The sequence below is a fragment of the Caloenas nicobarica genome, chromosome 34, assembly GCF_036013445.1.
Source record: "Caloenas nicobarica isolate bCalNic1 chromosome 34, bCalNic1.hap1, whole genome shotgun sequence".
Classification (NCBI taxonomy): domain Eukaryota; kingdom Metazoa; phylum Chordata; class Aves; order Columbiformes; family Columbidae; genus Caloenas; species Caloenas nicobarica.
Window position 1 is genome coordinate 1,936,824 of NC_088278.1, and position 6,208 is coordinate 1,943,031.

The window sequence follows — 6,208 nt, forward strand, 5'->3', positions numbered from 1 at the left end:
GCCAGGTAGATGCCCAGGAAGAGCCAGAAGTGCAAGAGCTGCAGCTCCCGTGTGTCTGTGAACGCCAGGAGGAGGAACTGGGTGATGGAGCTGCTGTTGGACATTTGCTGCCTCTGGGCATGAGGACCTGTGCAAGGAGGAAAAGACAGTGACGGTTTAGATGAGACTCCTCTGGGAAAAACCAAAGCCATTTCCCACAGACCCTCCCACAAAGAGACCCTTTTCTTTTTCCAGGAGAACGTCCTGGCTGGAGCCCTCGTCGGTGCTTGATGAGTGTGCAATGAAGAGCAGGGTCTCTGCCCAGGGGCTCTTGAGGAGTCAGCCTGACCCTGTGTGATGGGTGGGGCAGGGGCCAGTCCTGGGGTTCAGCTTTGTCAGATGGAACCGCTCCTGCTGCAGAAGGGACTGTCAGCATCTGTACCCACGGGACTGAGAAACTGAGTTTGAGAGGTTTGGCGTTTCTACAGCTCCTTCTCCCCTCCTACCCCGGGGAGTGTTCTTGGGTGTCAGAAACCCTCAGCATTTCTGCTGCACTCAGGGAGAACAGAGCGAGTCCTGCGAGACCAGAGGATGCCTGTGGGTCAGTGCAGAGTGAGGGCAGCTGCTCTGTCCCTCTGTCTTGCTACAGCTGCCCTGGGCTGGCACCTTTCTGAGATGGAGGCTGATCACACTGCCATGTTACCCTGAAAAGCCACCAGGACTGCTGAGAGCAGAGGGACCCACCTCAGACCATGACATGTCTCACCCTTTCCTCAAGTCTCAGCACCCCACTTCTATCCCAGGACACACACGGCTCATTTCATAAACCAAACAGTATTTCCTCCATCATAACATCTCTGCACTTCTGCATGAGTAATCCAGATAATGCTAACGTGCTATAGGACAGGTTTGCATCCTGGAGGGAAGCTCACAGCTTGGGAGAAAAACTCAAGGAGACAGCCAAGGGTCCTAATGATGGCATTTGATTCAGGGAGACTCAGCTCATTCCCCAGCCCCACACACTGCATTGCCCACAGCCCCACAGGGCAGAGCAAAGCTGGGACATGTGTTCCCATGGACACACCTGCAGGAAAGGACCCACAAGATCAGGCTGTGACTCTGCAGCTGAAACTCCCATCCCCAGAGAGCCTGACAGCGAGAACCAGATCACACCAACAGTGACCCAGAGCAGTGGAGCAAGAAGGAAACTGCGGTGAGGGTGGGTGTGAGAGAGGCCAGGGCAGAGGCAGCCGGGCACTCCGACAGCGTCACCCTTCCCCAGCTGTGCAGCCACCTCCCACACACCAGCATTGCCGGGCAGCTGCTCTCAGCCCCTGTGCTCTGCAGAGGGAACTGGAGCTCTGGCTGCACAGGAGCTGCTTCATGCCTTGGAGCCCCCGGCCCTGAGGGCAGAGGCTTTGCTGGGTGGGAGAGGAGGTGAGGGGGCTGCTCACAGGAGGGATCTGCACTGCGGGGATCCTACGGAGTTTTCTGTGTTCTCCCTCCCATAACAATTCTGAGTTTAGTTACCTCTCATTTCTGATCATTTCCCTATTCCCTGGAAATTCTGCCCCTGGGAACTGTTTCCCTGTCCATGTCTCTTCCCTGTCAGCGCGCACAGACCATCCCACCCTCTATGCCCTCACCCTGGCCCTACAGATCCTGCCTGTTCACAGGGCAGTGCCTGGGGGCATCTTCCTGTTTGCAGACTGGGGAAAAGGACAGGTCAGATTAAGCCTGACGGGTATAGCCAATGTGATGCTGGTGCTGTGCACAGGCAGAGCAGCAGCTGAAGGGATGTTATGAGGCTTCTGGCAGATGTGATGATTAATCGGAGTTGCAGTTCAGGAGTCACAGTGACTAGTTTAAGCATGAGAGCTCATTTTCATTTTTTCCTTTCCTGCACCCCCCAACCCTTGGGATAGGAAACTGAAAAGGCAGGCTCAGGAAAGCTCCTTATCTGTCTAGACAATCCTTGCATTAATCTTCTGGTTGAGGCATCCCCTTGGAAAAATCCTGGGGGTGATCTGGAGCTGTGAGCAGCCCTGACCCACGCAGCATCCTCTCCACAGCAGAAGCACCTTTCCTGCCCTGATAGGGGTCGCTCCTTCCCCCCACAGCTTCTCCCCACAGCACCGTGGGGATCTCCCCGAGCAGGCTGAGCGCTGACCCTGGCAGGCGGCAGAGTCCCTGCCCCGGCACAGCCCTTGGGTGCAGGGACCCTGCTCTGCAGGGCAGCCCTGGGCACCCCTGGGTGCTCACCCAGCTTCACAGCTGTTCAACATTGCCTGACAAGAGCCTCCTCCTCACAGATCCCTCAAGCTGTGCCTGTGCTAACTTGAGGAGATGCCTCCAGGAGCTACAGCTGCATTGCCCTGCACCCAGAGACTTACCGGGTCAAGGGCTGCAAAGATTTCTCCTCCAGTGAGCTCTCAGCCATCCTCCCCATCCTGACCACCTTTCATTTCTCTCTGCTTTGCTCGTCTCCCAGAGAACCCCAGGCAGAGCCCTCAGCCCTGTTGCGCTTTGCAGAGGAGCTGCTCCTGGGCAGAGCTGTCTCTCTGCAGCGCTGCCGCTTGCCATGAGCTCCCTCTGTCCCAGGAGCCCAGCCCAGCTCAGCAGCACAGGAGCAGCCCATGATGTCCCTTCCTCTGTCCCCTCTGGGCTCCCTCCAGCTCTCCCTGGGGCTCCAGGGGCACATCCTTTGAAACAACCTCAAGTAATCAGTGATGTTGATTCTCTCTCTTCAGCAGTGACACTTCTTGCCAGCATTGTGTTCTTTGTATTAAAAAGTAAATTGGTATGAGGATCATCTTTTCTTCTCTCATCATTAGGCAGGACAAAAAGAACGTTACAGGAAAGGATCTAATTTCTAAAAACTGGGGGAGGAATATGTTCACCTGAATGAATTTAGGCATTATATTCTGGTTTTATACTCATAGGTCTAGAGAGATATGCAGCCATCTTTTGGCCACATCACATCTGTGCTCTGAAGCAAAGCCTTTGCACACATGGGATCTTGGAGACTTGGTACCAGGTTTCCACGGGGCAACTCAGAGGTTTCCTGGTGCCACAGCTGGGGTGGTTCAGCCCAGATGTGAGGCAATGTCCTCAGCCAGGGACCTGACTGGCTGAGCTGGAGCTGTCAGTGTTGCAGACAGAGCTGTGACACGGACGGAATAAACTGCCAAGGCAGGGTGGCACAAGTTAGTTCATCTGGTCTGCAAGGACAGCAGCCTCCAAGCACAGCAACAGTCCAGATCAAAACTCAGTCTAGATCTGTAAGGCAATTCTAAAGCCCTATAATGAGCTGTTACTACTGCAGGAACAGTTAAAGGAGAAACAAAGACACCGTGTGGGTACTGATTAATTTAGTAAGGGAGAGAAGTGATATTCTCTGTGTCTCTGGTCCTCCATCTTCACCAGCAAGGTCTCCCAGGCCTCTGTCACTGGAGGCAGAACAACCAGCAGTGGATGGGGATCAAGTCAGGGGTCCCTGGAACTACCACAATCCTTTCCAGTCTATGGGGCAGGAGGGGCAGCATCCCAGGAGCTGAGACAGCAGGACCATGTCACAGTGAGGCCACTCTCCACCTTCTTGGAAAGCTCATGGAGACTGGGGGGACTCCCTGACCACTGGCAGCTCTCACACATTGGGTGCACTTTTCAAAAATGGCCAATGGGTGAGCAGGGGAAATAAGGGCTGTGCCCCAGAACATGTTCACTGGGACCCCAATTCTGGGTGTCTGAAGGTGACAGGGTTTACCCAGGGCAGGTTGTGCCTGTCCATCCTCTTTGCTTTCTGTGAGGAAAGGACAGGGTTGCTGGATGCGGAGAGAGCGGTGGTGGACTGTTACCTGGAAGTCAGCAAGGCATTCAGCATCATCCCCCACAATATTCTTGTGTCCAAGGTAGGCTATTATGATCTGTGTCAGTGTGTAAGTAGACGGGTAAAAAACAATCTAGATGGTCAGGCTTGGAAAGCTGCTATAGAAAGGGAGACACTTTCCAATCCTGAGGACAGTCAAGCCCTGGAAGCTGTTTCCCAGGGGTTCGCATCCACTCTACCCCAGAAAGTCACCAAGATGTGTTTGGATAGAGCCCTGAGTAATCTGGTCCGACCCTGCTTTAAACAGGAGGTTGGTCAAGACACCTCCCGAGGTCCCATCCAACCTGAATGATGCTGTCCTTTCATCCCCTTCATGTTTTCGATTTAGGGACAGCTCTCAGGTTCTCTCTGACCACAGGAATAATTCACATGAGGTGCAGGGCTGCTTTACAAGTGCCCCCAAACAGCCCTGACCACATCTTGTGCATCCTTTTTCATTTGCCCCCATCCAAGTTCTTCTTTTTTGCTGTCCTCATGCCCACCTTGTTGATCCTTTCAGAGCAGGTTGCTCAACAGGTGTCAGCAAGGGCAGATGAAGGGAGCTCAGAACTCCAGTCTCTGCTGCACCATTGGAACTTCAGAGACTGGAAATGCAGGTGACGGTGTGTGTCAGTGCACACCACATAAACATTCTGGATTCCTTTCTGCCTTTGCACTGACCTGAGATCTGTTCCTTGGCCTTCTTTGGCTAAAAAAGAAATAAAACTGCCCTATGTCACCTCCCCTCACACCAGAAAAAAGGGGGGAAAATTATGGAAGAGGGGTGATTTAAGAGCAATTCTGTCCTAGGAAGTACTTTTTAAATTATAAATCTGGTAGAAGTGAGAGAAAGAGCTGTTAAAAAGAACTCCATGCAAGAGGTTAACTACTGAGATGTAGCAGCTGTTTTGAGAAGCAAGAATGACTGATAGGAATGAAATTTATAAACTTTAGTTCATCATCATCATCATCAGGAATAAGGAACTCCCTGTTATTCTTATTAGTGATTGTACCACTTTTCAAAAACATCCTTGAGATTGTCTCTATTTTTCGCTGGCTCCAAAACTGAGCCTGCTCAGATTTTGAAAGGACTGCTTCAAATCTCTGCAACTCAGATCTCTACAACTGTCTCTCATTGAAGATCTTTTACCCCAGGAAGGGGAAAACTCCCAATGCAGGCACCAAACCAGTGCCCAACCTGCCTGGAGAGCCAGGCCAGTTGTGCCACACAACAGCCGACCTCGGGGGCAGCTGGAGGTGATGGGAATTGAAATGGTTTTAGCTCAAATCATGATTTAGGTTGGAAAAGACCCTTAAGGTCATAAAGTCCAATCATAAATACGACACTGCCAAGTCCACCCATTACACCATATCCCTAAGCGCCATTCTACACATCTTTTAAATACCTTCAGGGATGGAAGCTCCAATCCTGAGCTGGCAGGACAACACTGTCTGCAGTTACACATAAGATACCTGTCATGGCTGTGACTTCAGAGTTTCTCACACCCTTCACCGAGCAGGGCAGGTGTTGGGAGATGAGCGCACACTTCAGTTTCCAGATGCCAGGATAGAGCCCAAGCCATCCTACCCTTGCCCTCTGGCATCCCATTTCTTGAGATGCAAAGCTGCTGGGCCTTCTGTGGATAATCATGTTAAAAGGCATCAATAATCATTCAAATCTTTGTGTAATTTCCCTAAGAGTGTCAGTATTAAAAATAATAATAATTAAAAAAATAGAAAAGGGTTCATCTGCCTACATATAAATACCTGTAACACAGCAGTCTGCATCTGTGGTAGCCCCACTGGCAGTGCCAATCAAATAGGTATTTGCAGTATAAGGCATGACACCCCATCCGTAAGTACATATCTAAGTGGTTCAGATGAAGGGTGGTCTGGCAAAAATCACCCTGTTCCTCCCCAGGTGCACGGACACTGCTCATGTGCCTCTCCAGAGAGTGGCAGAAGCTGGATGCCCTTCTTGGGAAAGACTCCTTCCAGGAGAGACACAGCAATGGGAGTAACTCCTCAGGTCTTCATGGCATTTCACTCAGCATCAGTTTTTATATATTTGGTGCTTTCCTGTGACTACTCTTTCTGCACAAATGCTCACAAAAAGACACCCATTTAGTAAAACATGGTCATAAAGGTGCTGTTATGGACAAGAAACCTCACCATGAGCTCTGGAGGGAGTGAGGAAGATGATAATAAGCACCAGGAAGAAGCAAGAATCTCAAGGCCTCTTCTGAAGAGTGAGAGGCCCTGAGCAGCAGTGAGCGGCCATGTGTGGTGTGGGAGGGTCAGGGGATGTGAGGTAGAAAAGGGTGATGGCTGATGAATTCAGCAAATCCTTACGACCATGTT